This window comes from Abramis brama (assembly GCF_963993115.1).
Source record: "Abramis brama genome assembly, chromosome: 22".
NCBI lineage: Eukaryota > Metazoa > Chordata > Actinopteri > Cypriniformes > Leuciscidae > Abramis > Abramis brama.
In genome coordinates this window covers 15,595,946-15,609,598 of record NC_139984.1, presented here as the reverse complement: position 1 = coordinate 15,609,598, position 13,653 = coordinate 15,595,946, and the positions used below count along the sequence as shown (strand labels likewise).

The 13,653-nt window shown below is 37.0% G+C and overlaps 1 long non-coding RNA gene across 1 annotated transcript in view; it reads left to right on the top strand.

The window, feature by feature from the left end:
- The first annotated feature begins 3,384 nt into the window (after positions 1 to 3,384).
- LOC311073342 overlaps positions 3,385 to 13,653 on the top strand; it is a 92,453-nt gene continuing 82,184 nt past the window's right edge. The window contains exons 1-2 of the long non-coding RNA XR_014604133.1: positions 3,385 to 3,482; positions 5,750 to 5,922. This is a non-coding gene — a long non-coding RNA (uncharacterized lncRNA). The remainder of the gene's footprint in view (positions 3,483 to 5,749; positions 5,923 to 13,653) is intronic.

Genomic DNA, 13,653 nt, shown 5'->3' with positions numbered 1-13,653 from the left:
ATCTTGGGTTTTTGTGGATGTATTTTGTATTCTATATTTTCTTTTTTATGGAGATCTTAAGATATTTAAAGTTGAACTTTGTAAGTGGATAATATAATTTGGCATCATTTAGCAACAATGACAAATCAGAAAGAGTCCCACTTTACCTGTATTCACAGTGTTTTTTTATTTTATTTGGATTAATTCAACACCGATTCCTTTCCTTCTTATTTTGCACCAGTCAGTTCACTACTGTGCTTCTTCATGGGCAAGATGATGCAATTAAACCACTGATCTGAAAGAAAAAATCTTAAATTCCATTCTTGCTGCAATCAGAGTATATCATATAATAACTGCATGTACCACACAAATATTGTGGCATAGTGACAACTTTCCAGTGGCATGTAGTGCTTGTGTTATGCTGTAGATCTCTCTCTCTTTCAGTGCTATTCTGAGCTAAGGATCCTCTTGAGCTGTGTATTATCTAACATGTTAAAGTGGAGCAGCTTACGCGCTGCTTAGTGCTAATGGTCTTTCCCTCAGATCTCACCTGAGTCTCACCTCGCTCACCTGATCCCAGCCCATTCCTGACAGGTGCATAAGAACATTCTCCGAGGTGCTGAAAGTTAGTATAATCTGAGGATACTCTTTCCACGAGCTGCCAAGTGCCACTCAATACTTAAAGGAGTGGTTGATTATGATTTCACTTTTCTAACTTTAGTTAGTGTGTAATGTTGCTGTTTGAGCATAAACAACATCTGCAAAGTTACGACGCTCAGAGTTCAAAGCAAAGGGAGATATTTGCTTTGAAAGAAATTGCTACAACAAACGGCTGGTTGGGACTACGCAACATTCCTCCCGAGTTAGTGACATCGCTAACCCTAAAATTTACATGAACCCCACCCCCGGAAAGCAATTTATAGATTATCAAGACAGAATATGCTAATCAATGACTAGAAGATTACTACACTTAAGCTGTATAAATTCATCAACTAACCATTCAGAAATGGTTACATGTTGTCACTTCTTCTTGAGTCTCTCCATCTTTCTGACTCTGGTTTGAACATAAGATGCTAAAAGTTGTTGGAATTTTCAGTGCATGTCTGTGTGAGGTAATGGAAGCTGTTGTTGTTGCTCCGCCTTCTGTCCCGGGAGCAGCAGCTCATTTGCATTTAAAGGGACAGACACAAAAACGGTGCGTTTTTGCTCGCCCCACAAAAAGTGACAACTAGAACATGCTATATAAAAATATCTGGGGGGTATTTTGAGCTAAAACTTCACATGCACTTTTACATCTTGTGAAAAGGGCATTATACCACCCCTTTAATAAACTAAGATAATACTATTTTTATCATCATCATCAATAATCAACTATGAAATCACCAGACTGAAAGAAACTAATCCAATATTGCATTCTGCTAGTATTGTTGCATACAGTTGCTCAACAATAATAATAATAATAATAATTATTATTATTATTATTATTATTAGTTAATTAATTATTAATAATATTGTTATTAGCATTTATTAATAATACTATTAATAATAATAAACACTAAGAATAAGTGTGTGTGTGTATATATACAGTTGTAATTAGAAGAAACACATCCACACTTACTCTAACTTTCATAATTCCTTCCCCAGCACAAGTAGAGAATATACTGTATAAGGAGCAAAAGCTGTAAAAACGTAAGACAGATGAATACATCACATTTATATGAAGCAATGCCTGTTTGGTGTTTAGATACATGGCCTGGTGTTTAGATACATGGCCTAGTCATGAAGTAGTAAGGAAAATGCAGGATATATCTGACAAAGGAAACTGACAAAACTCACAAGTAAGTCTGCATATACAGTTGTAATCTAAGTTATTCAACGCCCATTGCAAATCAGGTTTATTGGCTAAATTTACAGACTTTAAGATGTTTGCAATGAACAAATCAAACAAAAGTAATTGAAGTAGCTCAACACACAAAAAAATGTTTCAAGTGGTTTCCCAAAAATCAACTGAAAATGACTGAATGACTTCTGCAGTCTCAAAATTATTTAATTATTACAACTGTATGTGTGTGTCTGTGTGTGTGTGTGTGTGTGTGCATGCTATTTTAGTTTTTATTTTACTTTTACTGTAGTTTTAATAATATTTTGAACAAATTTATATTTGGTTGTTTTCATGTTAATTTTAGTAAAAATAGTTGTAATTTGTGCTTTTGTCATTTTATTATTTTCTTTTTTTTAAATATTGCTTTTTAGGTTTAATTCATTTTATTTTATTTTTCATTTTTTATATATTTCCAGTTAATAATTTTAGTGCTTCAACTTCTAATTTTCATTTTTTGCATATTTTATTTTATTTTATTTTATTTTATTTCAGTTAACAAAATATAATTAAAAAATAACTATATATATATATATATATATATATATATATATATATATATATAGTTATTTTTTAATTATATATATATATATATAGTTATTTTTTAATTATATTTTGTTAATTATATTTTGTTAACAATTATATTGTTATGACTTTATATTGTAAAAATAAATTATATTGTTATGACTTTATTAATTAAAGCATTAATAATAATAATAATGTAAATCATTTTTATTTATTTTTTTTTACATTTAGAATTTAATTTGTTGTTGTTTTTATTTTTATTATTATTATAATATCCGAGCAGCAGTTAATAGTTTTCTTATTAGTTTCAGATTGTGTGTGTGTGTGTGTGTGTGTGTGTGTGTGTGTGTGTACGTGTGTGTGTACGTGTGTGTGTACGTGTGTGTGTACGTGTGTGTGTTAGTGTGTTTCAATGCAGTGTCTGAAATGGCCACTCACTTTGCCACATTAAGTCCTAATAACAGGCAGCTTTTCACTTTAAGGTGCGATGTGCTTTCGGCTCTCTCTGTTGGGCTGAAGAGCTCATGTTTATTCATGTCTTTAAGAGCACTCCTGTTTGATTTAGCTGAACGGGCCGGTTTCCCTGTGTTTTTTCCTTCTTTACTTTAGAAACACATTCATATGGAAATGACTGCCTACTTACCTGCTCAGTATGTGTCTCTCTTTAAGCGTAGAGGTCAGTCTCACTGGAAAACTCTGTGCTTATTTTATTGCCAGGCTGACATAATAGATGGCTCCTTTCTCTCACTTCACTTTCTCTCTGAATTGTGTGGAGAGGTTGTGATGAAATGATTCTGCCAAAGTCACTGTAACAACATACAAAAAAGTTTGAAACCTGCTGCTCTAGTAAATGTGTGTGTGCGTGTTTGATAGTGTTCAGGTGTGTGTGTGTGTGTGTGTTTAGGTCAATATTAGGGTAATCTCCTGAGCTCATCCTCACTTCTCTCTGCAGAAGGGGGGAAATCCTCCTGGCCTTCTATAATAGGATCTGTTCTGAGAGCGCTGAAGAGAAGTGTGTCTGTTTCTCCTTCCACCGGCTCAATCTCTTTCCCCCTCTCGTCTTCTCTTGCTCCAGCCCCATCCGCCATATTAAAGTCAGGTAAAACACTGGTTTCAAGCCGTCTTGGGAAGATTAGAGTACAGGGTTTGGCCTCAGCAGTTCAAAGCGGGCGTCAGTTCTGTCTGTTTGCTTTATTGTGCTCTCTGCACCGTTGTGTTATAAATACATCCACCTGTGGGGGAGTGAGTGAGTCAGATGTCCCTCCAGAGTCCAGAACATGGCTGCCCAAAATAGTCAACTCTTTTTCATTTTTTACAAGTGCTGCTGGCCTGTCTAAAACTCGCTACTGTTTTGGGTGCTTGCCATGGCATTGCTAAGGTGTTCTGAGGGGATGGTAATGTGTTCTGGGTGGTTAGCGTGTTGTTTTGTGCTAGCTAATGTGTTCTGAGTAGTTGAAAGTAGGCTTATGTCCTTATGTCGTTGCTGTGTTCAAACAGACTGCTAGGATGCACTGGATGGTTACTAGGGTGTCGCTAGGTCATTACTCATTGGTTAAAATCCCTAATCCTAAGTATAGGCAATAGCTAAAGTGTTCCTTGCTTTGCCAAACACCACTAAGCAGATCTCCAGACATTTACTGGTTCAAATTTAGTTTAGTCAACAGTTAAATGTAAAAATAAGTGAGTTATAAATACAGGATATGCTGTTGCTGTATGCGGTGATTGTGTTCACCTGCTCATTTTTCTCATCTTTACTCTGCTGTTCATCTCTATTCCCTCACACAGTTGTAATCTTATTGGTATGTCTGTCTCTCTCAATTCATGTTTTTTTTCTGTTCTCCAAACTCCACTCATGATGTCTGTGCGAGTAAGCAGATCACAGAACAGTTACTCATTGATTGGTTCATGTGTATTTATACACTAGCATATGAGCTGTGAATAAAACACATTGAAGTGTCCCTGAAACACACCCAAAGACAGAAAGAAGGTAATTTCTTTATGAACAAAAGACTCTTCCTGTTTTATAGAAGTAGCATACGTGTGTGTCACTCAGTATAAACGCTAGTGACGTCCTTCACCATATAAATGCTGAGGTGACATGATCTCCTGTGTCCCTCACTGCTGCCTCAGAGCGAGACGTAATCTTGCTGATCGGAAAACTCAGACTTAATTATCCACTTACACACACACACACACACACACACGCACATGCGTTTGTCGAAGCCTCGGCTGGACATAGAGGTCAGAGGTCAGGGCACAACTGCCATCTGCGTTTCCCTGTTCTCGCCTCCCCCCTTAAGTTTCCAAATGTCACATTTCACCCCAGCGAAGAGACACCTGCCCCCCCTGCAGAGGGTCTATTCTGTGGTGCAGGCGGTCATTAAGTCTCTTTGTTTGTAATGATACATTTGTAAAAAGCCATATATTTGTGACCCTGAGTCTTTAAAAGAGCAGGGAATTAAAGCAATAACATTTTCTCCCCAAAAAAAACGAAAAAAAACAACATAATATTATGGTATGGAAAGGACTGGAAGGTTTTTTTCTTTTAGCATTTTCAACACTTTTTATAGGTGTTCATTTTTATAAGAGAAAAGAGGAGTTCCACCAATGCCAGCTAAGGCACTTTTTTGTTTTTTCCCAACCATATTTTGCACTTTTGTAATTTGATATGCCATGCTCACTGCACCTTTGTTTATGTTCATGTTTATATATTTATTTATAAATATTATTTACTACTTTTATGTATGCTGTATATTTCTTATTTATTTGCTGTATGTATATGCACTGTTGGTAAGATTTTTTTTAAATGTTTTAATTTCATACAGTCTTTAGTGTCACATGATCCTTCAGAAATCATCCTAATATGCTGATTTGCTGCTCAAGAAACATTTCTTATTATCAATGTTGAAAACATTTGTGCTGCTTAATATTTTTGTGGAAAATGTCATTCATTTTAAGGATTTTTGGATGAATAGAAAGTTCATCAGATGGTTCAAGTACAGCATTTATTTTAAGAAATCTTTTGTAACATATTTAATTCTTTTTTTTAATCAATTTAATGAGTCCATTTTAGGGAACCAATTAGAAGTCTCTAGCTGCCACTATAACAGTGCAACATTGCCAATATACTGTGCTTTACCTATTTTAATTCGCAAAAAAAGTAGCCAAAAAAAACAAACAAAACAGTTAATTAAATCCATCTCTAACCCTATAAAATACAACATTCAGTTTAATGTGGCATGACACAGTTGAATGTTGTGCATTTTTTTAAGTGCAAGTTAAAATGCACTAACATTTATTTGACTGGACTGAATGATTTAGTAATTTCTTTCTTCACATTCTGTGATCATCTGTGTGTCTGTACAGTCACTGCTATCTGCACCCGGTGGACCAGACGAGGGATTACACCAGGATTAAACTTCCTAATCTGACACACACTCTGATTGGTCCTGAATAAGGAAGCAGTGATACTGTATGCAGAGAGCAGCGCTCAGCTCTAAAATGGTGGAAGAACCAAGAGACCGAGAGAGAAAAAAGAAGTGAGTACACATGCATCCATTCCAAACACTCATGTCCCACAATCTAAGTATGGAAAATACCATCAACACACACACACCTGTGATTTATCCTACACAAATTAACCCTCACACAACGTACTGTATAGTATAAGAATAACAGCGTTCTTGCAGCCGACCGTTTGCTGCTATTACAGGAAAAAAACATCACCAAATTCACTATTGATCAACTCTCTCTCTCTCTCTCTCTCTCTCTCTCTCTCTCTCTCTCTCTCTCTTCCTTCCTCTCTGTCAGGTATTTGACCTTCCTCTTCTTTTCTTTGGTTTTCACTGCAAAAGAAATGAATAGAGAGATAGAAAGCTTAACTACAGGAGAGCTGTATTTTGGGAACAGTGGGGTGGTGGGAGAGCGAGTTTGGCTGCTTTAAGCCGAGCTTTGACTGCTGGTTTATCTTTATTATCGGAAACCATAATTGAATATCGACCCATGGCTCCAGTATTTTAGATTTAGAGACGTGCTTCCAAAATATTGCCATAACAAAGGTGGTTTTTCATTTATTATACACTCGGCCTATATTTGTGTGTGTGTTCCTTTATCAATCTTCATATTCAAATTATTGGACTAACATTTTTAAATGCATTGGATATTTTTTGTCCTATATTTAAATAAACCAGTTCAATGTATGTCCTCCCCACTGAGGACTTACTGTAAATGTCCAGTGCTCCAATTCAGTGACATTTATCCACTAAAAGAGAATAAAGAATTAAATCCTGTCATCATTTTGGCTCTGTACGCTTTCGTTCTCAGGAGGTAGCCTTCTTCGTGCTACAAAATGATTCAAAAACGATCATATTTAATTCAAACAAAAATTAATCTGTTCGGCAGCCAGATGGTTATGCGTCTCACATGAATTCAAAAGACAGAGAAGGAGAGAGAGAGAGACATTTTCCCTCAGGACAGTGCAGGGATTATCGTGCTCACTGGAAAATTTTGATTTGCTTTTGTGCGCACGGGCCCACACAACTGCCTCCATTTTCTACGCGTGTTGTCCAATTATAAAGCTCACAGTGTTTCAAAGTATGCTTATGTTCTGTCTACATCCCCAAATGACCAATTTTTCATACAGCGTTTGCAAACTTTCTGCTTTGAATTTGCGTATTGTCAGAACTAATGTACAACTGTTGTAAAAATTTAGCTTTAATATTGTTTTCAGCTGTAGTTATTTAGGACAATAGGAGGGTGCAGAGCGTCCTGACTCATGGTGACCCCCTTTGTTCAGGCGAGGACACACAGACAGATGGTTCAAGCCGTCCTGGCGAATTTGTTACCTTTCCGTATGACGTGCAATATGTCGACGTCCCGACCGAGCGCGCGCAGAGACAGCAGCTGTCCATCCATCACGACTGTCAATGCGGAATAAACGCTTCTCTCGCCGCTAATGTGGCTTGAGACACTCTGAGCATAATGAATCTGATGATATAATGTTTGTGTTCTGGGTGATGATGATGAGGGTAATGATATAAAATTGCCTTATGCGATTGTTTCAGCCTCGATTTTGATAAGGCGTACTGCATAGTGATGCATTTCAATCGTAAATTCGAGCGTAAAACAGTGCTGGAGGACAAATCTAAAAAGAAACAAGAGAATAATAAACACATATTAGCAATGGAGACATTTACAGGCCAGCACTTCACTCCCTCCACGGCCCCTCGTCATTTATCCGGGAGATTTCTGGCTGGGTCTTTGGAGAAGGGTTGTGTGGAATTGGGGTAATTTGCGTGAACGGGCGTTGATTTACATTCACGGCAGAGGTTAATGACAATGTCGTTCCTCGCCGCCTGTTCTTTTCATTGTAATGTTGTTAGGGAGAACCCAGGGCCGCACACCCCGCCCCCTGTTCCCCGCTTAATATACGACTGCCAGAGAGACCTGAAACGCTTCCAATTTGCTTTAACGTTCGCTTGGAGATCTACAGTATACCTCCTAATAGATCACATGCAGAAGGGCATTTTCTCAGTTACTGCTGATTTGTTCAGGTTTACCTGATGGACAGAAGCAGAGAATCATAACGTGTGCATATGTTAATGTTCATTGATAGATGTGAGTGAGCTGGCCTCTTTAAGGCGAGAGTAGAGGAAACCGGAGGCAGTTGGTGTGAGGACACAGTCAATCTGCTGATCTATTTTTTATTTATCTTTTAAAATGGACTTTTCTTTCATTTATTTTCTTTTTATTTATTTAGTTTTTTGCGCTTATTCACTACTTTTCTTCTGCTGTCGAAAGTGACTTTAAATTGAAACTATTTTCCCTATACTAACAGTCAACGGGAGCTGACATGCATTTATTTGATCAAAAATACAGTATAAACAGTAATATTGTGAAATATTATTACAATTTAAAACAACTGTTTTCTATTTGAATCTATTTTAAAATGTACTTTATTTATATGATGCAAAGCTGAATTTTCAGCATCATTACTCCAATCTTCAGTGTCACATGATCCTTCAGAAATCATTCTTAAATGCTGATTTGGGGCTCGAGAAACATTTCTTATTATTATCAATGTTGAAAACTGTTGTGCTGCTTAACATTTGTGTCAAAAACCGTGTGACGTAAGTTTGAAACAGAAATATTTAATAACATTTTAAATGTCTTTATTATCACTTTGATCAATTGAATGCATCCTTGCTGATTTTATTTTCAGGAAAAAGGAAAAAGACGTGTATTTCCCAATAGTGAAAGAAAATCTCTAACTAGCCTGTCTGGTAGACTATATCTGCATCTCACATGCACCCACAACACACTCATTAATACAATGAGAGAGGGTGAGAGGAAAAAATGGTGGATGGTTTGAAAGTGAATAAACAGAGGAGCAGGTCAAGATGAGAGATCAACCTGTATTTCTGTCAGTACTAATAATTTAACTCGCGGGTGATGTGAAAGTCTTCTGCCCTTCTTTCTGTCAGCACAGTTCAAGGCTGTTTTATAATCTACTGCTGATTTTAGGGGCACTGCTTCAAGTGACCGATGTAGCAATTCTGTGTCTATAAATCACTAATGTTACTAAATGGAATCTCAAGGAACCTGTGATGAGCTGACCCTTCAAAATACTATTATAGGTTCAACACAATCTAAAGAGACTCCATGCAGTTTTCGAGAAATATCCCAGAAATGCTGCTGAGGAATTGCAACTATAGTTGGAAATGCATTCTCTGGCTGTTCTCTAGCAGCTGTGGTATGCACCAGTCTTTGGGGGGTTTCTTTGGTTTTTAGTCCTGTTGTAATTGTGCCAGTGTATTTTACAATTGTATGTCAATCTGTCAATCCAGAAGACTGGGAGTGGGATGGATTCCTATTTCTTTCTCTTTTTTTGATGTAAATTATCTGTGTGGTTTTTAAGAGAAAGCTCATGAATTCAAAATGTTTTGTGTATTTACAATGTTTCTTTCTCTTAATCTAATCTAGTGCAGATTTAGAGACAGACAAAGGTAATATATATGTTATCAGTGCTCAAAGTGGGCCGGTACGCATTTAAATTTTTAGCGTTCCTTCACTTTTTCTTGCACTTCTCACATGTTGCTGGTGTAGTGCAGACCGATACTTTTCCACTCAGAGTCAAAGTGCAAAGTGTCAGTGCAAGCAAGCAGTTTCGTATAGGTGGTGACAAACACCCCCCGCCCCCCATCACAACAGTATGGGGCGAAACAGGTATTTAGATGTTAAACATCCCAGTGCTGTTATACTGTGTAATTCGCCACCAATCAAATCTGAGGAATGGAACTAACTGTAGGCTATAACACATTTTATAGTAAATAAAGAGGAGCAAGCATTGATGCGTATAATATGATTATGAGCAGATAAGGGGAATTTCAGCATAAAGAATACTTTTGGTGGTTGCTGTGCTGGTACGTACTCGCGCACTCGCTTCGCTGTGCTGCCAAAAGCTCTGGCCATCTGTCACACACTCATCTTCTCTCACTGTGTGTATACTACACTCCCTTAAACACCAAATCAAGGATATTCTCAGCTTGCTGTAGAGAGATGTATGTCATCAGTAATATTCTTGCTGACTCCCTGGACTCGTTCCAGCTTGAGCAGCACAAATCTCTTGATTACTTTAAATTAGCACAGGCATGCCAATTCACTGACCTGAGTTTAATTTAGTTCTCCACTGATTGGTTTTACTTTAATTAGTATTCCTTAATATGTTAAGCATCAGTACTATTACTCATACTCTAAATTAAGGATTTGATCAAACCCCTAACCCAACCGTATGTGTCCACTGGCGTGGGGTGAGTGGAGTTGGACATTATCTTTTCATGGTCTGTGGGATCTGGGTGACTAGCTTGTGCAATGGATTGGGGGATTGACAACAGTGCGGAGTATGTGGTGAAAGTTGATGAAAATGCTTTATGATGAAAACTTTATGGAAATGAGAGGTGAAAAATGCAGAGCGGCAGCCTATTGCTGTGAGATGAAGACAAGGTTGTGATATCTCTCATAAGTGTTTCAAAATCTGATGCCAATTTGTTACTGAAGTACAGAATATTGTGTGTTTTATATACAGTACAATGAGTACTATAATTAATACATATAATAATACATGGTGCAATATTACTTAATTTCTTAATATTACTAATTAATCTGATTCATGTTTTTTGCCTGGTGGACAACGAAACAAGTGGAAAAAATCCCATATGGTTACATTGATGCAGCAATTGAAACAATATCTAGGACTTGGAGGTGATCTCTTGACTTTTGCATTAAACAACCACATAGCAACCCAGTAAAAACCACTTAGAGACACCCTGGCAGCCCCCTTAAATACCCCAGCATTGTGGCAGCACTCTAACCAGCTTATGTTACAATGAAAAAAATTTTTTTTTTTTTGAGATGTGCATGAACTGATGTGCCACATCCATAAGATTATTCTAATGGATAAAGAATTCTTTATGGACCTACACAAAAACGGGTTCACATCCCGATCAGGTTCATGTGATTAACAGTAGGAAGTCCTAACATCTATATATTCCTCCCATACTGCAGATTTGAGACAATCTGATTCTGGGTCTGTCCTGAAAGAGGCTCGGCAGTGCCTCCTCTCTGCGGTGCTTCTGTGGAAGTGTGTCACGAGCAGATGAACCTGTGAAGCTCTACCGCAGCACCACTGAGAGTGTTATTGCTGGTGACAGTGTACGCCATAGAGCACGGCATCCATGACGAGATCGAAACCACTTCCTAACATTCATTCACAGATTTGAACGGACCAAATGGAGTCCAAACCGTCCACCCCGAAAAATCGGATGATTGCCATCCTTCTGTTGGGTTCAAGGTTGGTTAAGGGCAAAGGTCAATAGCAGAGATGCATTTGTCTGTATTAGTTTATATATATATATTCATGTTTGCATGATGAGGTGCAGTCTTAGTCCCATGAGGAGCTTGACCTTTTTAACCTTTAGTCCCTCCCCAGGCCGGCTGGCGCACGTAGACGTTACAGCCGGTGACCCCTGCAGAAAGCACACGCAGATGCACACAGAACTGCCACGCTTATGTTGATCTGCATACCAAATGTAATACCACCCCAAATCTCACCCCAGACACCCGAAAATTCAGATTCAACCCCCCACACGTGATCTCTGACCTCCCCAACGTAATTAGAGAGAGTGAGTGAGGGAAGCGGCTCTATTTGTCTCATTTTGTGGGTCATGTGGTGAGGGGAGAGGTGGGGGAGGGATGTTCATCCCCACCTGACTCAACCCTCCTCCACATCACTCCCTCGGACGACTCCTCGGGGGGAAGAGGATTTATTGTGCACGCACTAGTGTGTGCGTGTGTGTGAGGGGGAAAGGCACGTGCCAAGTGTCTGGTGCTGAATCATACCCCCCCTACCCTGAGGCCACATCGAATTTGCACACAACACTGACACACAAACACACTCGTATGAGCACACACACTCAGTATAGTTTCACAGCATACCCAGTTATTAACACTAAGACACTCACACATTCACAGCTCTGTACATTTAACAGTGTTTTTTACAACTCTGTCAAGTTTGTATATGTTGTAGTGTCCAATGTAGACCGTTCAGTGCAGTTCATATTAGGTTTTGAATTGTGTTTGAATTGTATAAATATGGCCTGGATTTACTGAAACTCTCTTTGATAATAAATAAATAAGGAAAGAAAATCAGCACACTCCTGTCAATATGGTGTTGCACAGCATCATGGTCCACAAGCAGTATAGCCAGTAGTCATGGAAACTAGAAAATATATGTAGGTTTGGTTCCTCATGGAAAATGTCTATTTAATACTTGCTAATACTATATATGTTACGGAATGACTGTGTCAATTGAAGCACACGATGAAGGATGATTCCAGGAAATAGTCTTTTAATCAAAACACTGGAACAGGAAGAGGAACTCAAAAACAACCATCCAACAAAGACGACGACAGACTACTAGACAGTACAAGACTAAGACTTATATACACAGGTGACAGGGAGGAACTGATTGACAAGATAATTGACACACAGCTGAACCAAAAGAACTAATAGGAGGGTTACCATAGGAACAAATAAATGGCGGGAAACTGAACAAAAGAAACGAAGAATAGAGTCCAAAAACAAACAGACATGTAACAATATATCCCTGTCAATCATAAATATTGACATTCTTATTACACAGTATTGGTGTTTGAAATATATGATATTGTATAATATTATTCATATTAAAATACACAATTAAATACAATAGTATATAATTACACATCTATATAATATTACAATACACACATGAACACAATTTTAATTATATACAGGACATTTTTATTTATAATTAATATTTTTGTCAATATATATTAATCACACACTCACAAATATATATATATATAATTTAAATTATAAAGCACATTTTTAATTATATTTACATGCATTTATATAAATTATATTTTTCATAATTCAAATGTAATGTTAATTCATATCGATATAAGAATTGGTCTTTTTAACAGTACTGGCCTTAAAAAAAATTACATTGTTTTTACATATTTCATTTGACAATATTGTACTTATATTTTATAATTATAAATTGTAAAATTACAATCATCATTTTGATTCAATATCGATTCACTTTAATATATATATATACTTGGATACATGTAAACTATGAAAGAGGCCGCTCAGTATTAACAACTGATTTGTACACAGTTGTTTAAGGCCATTTTTATAATAATGAATTTATAATGGTATTAGAGTAAAAATATATTGAATTGGTAATAATGTGCTTTTTTGTGCAAAATTCTACTCTGTAGAGTATTTTTCTCTCACTAACTGTTTATGCTCATTTTTCTGATGTAAATAATGTTAGGTGACATTGTTTACAAGATGTTTTATCTGTGGTTGAAACCGATTGAGCGATTGCATTAGACATGATACATTTCAGTCGTACTGGTTCTTTCAACATACCCTGATGTTCATTCATGTATATCTTGTGCTGTATCTAGTAATAATGCGTGAGAATATGGACGTGTGGCGTGAGAATTGCGCAACTGCACGAGAGTTGGCAGCCCTGCACACGTAAATTTGTTCTCGTGCTTGTTATTGATGTGAACGAGCGAAAAGGTTTCACTCCAAATGTGTTAACTCCGCGTTTCTATGGAATTATTCTTGAGCCAATAAAAATGAACGTAGCTTTTCAAGAAACTAATGAAAAAATAAATTGAAACTAAATAAATGATCTCTGAAACTGAAAAAGAATAAAT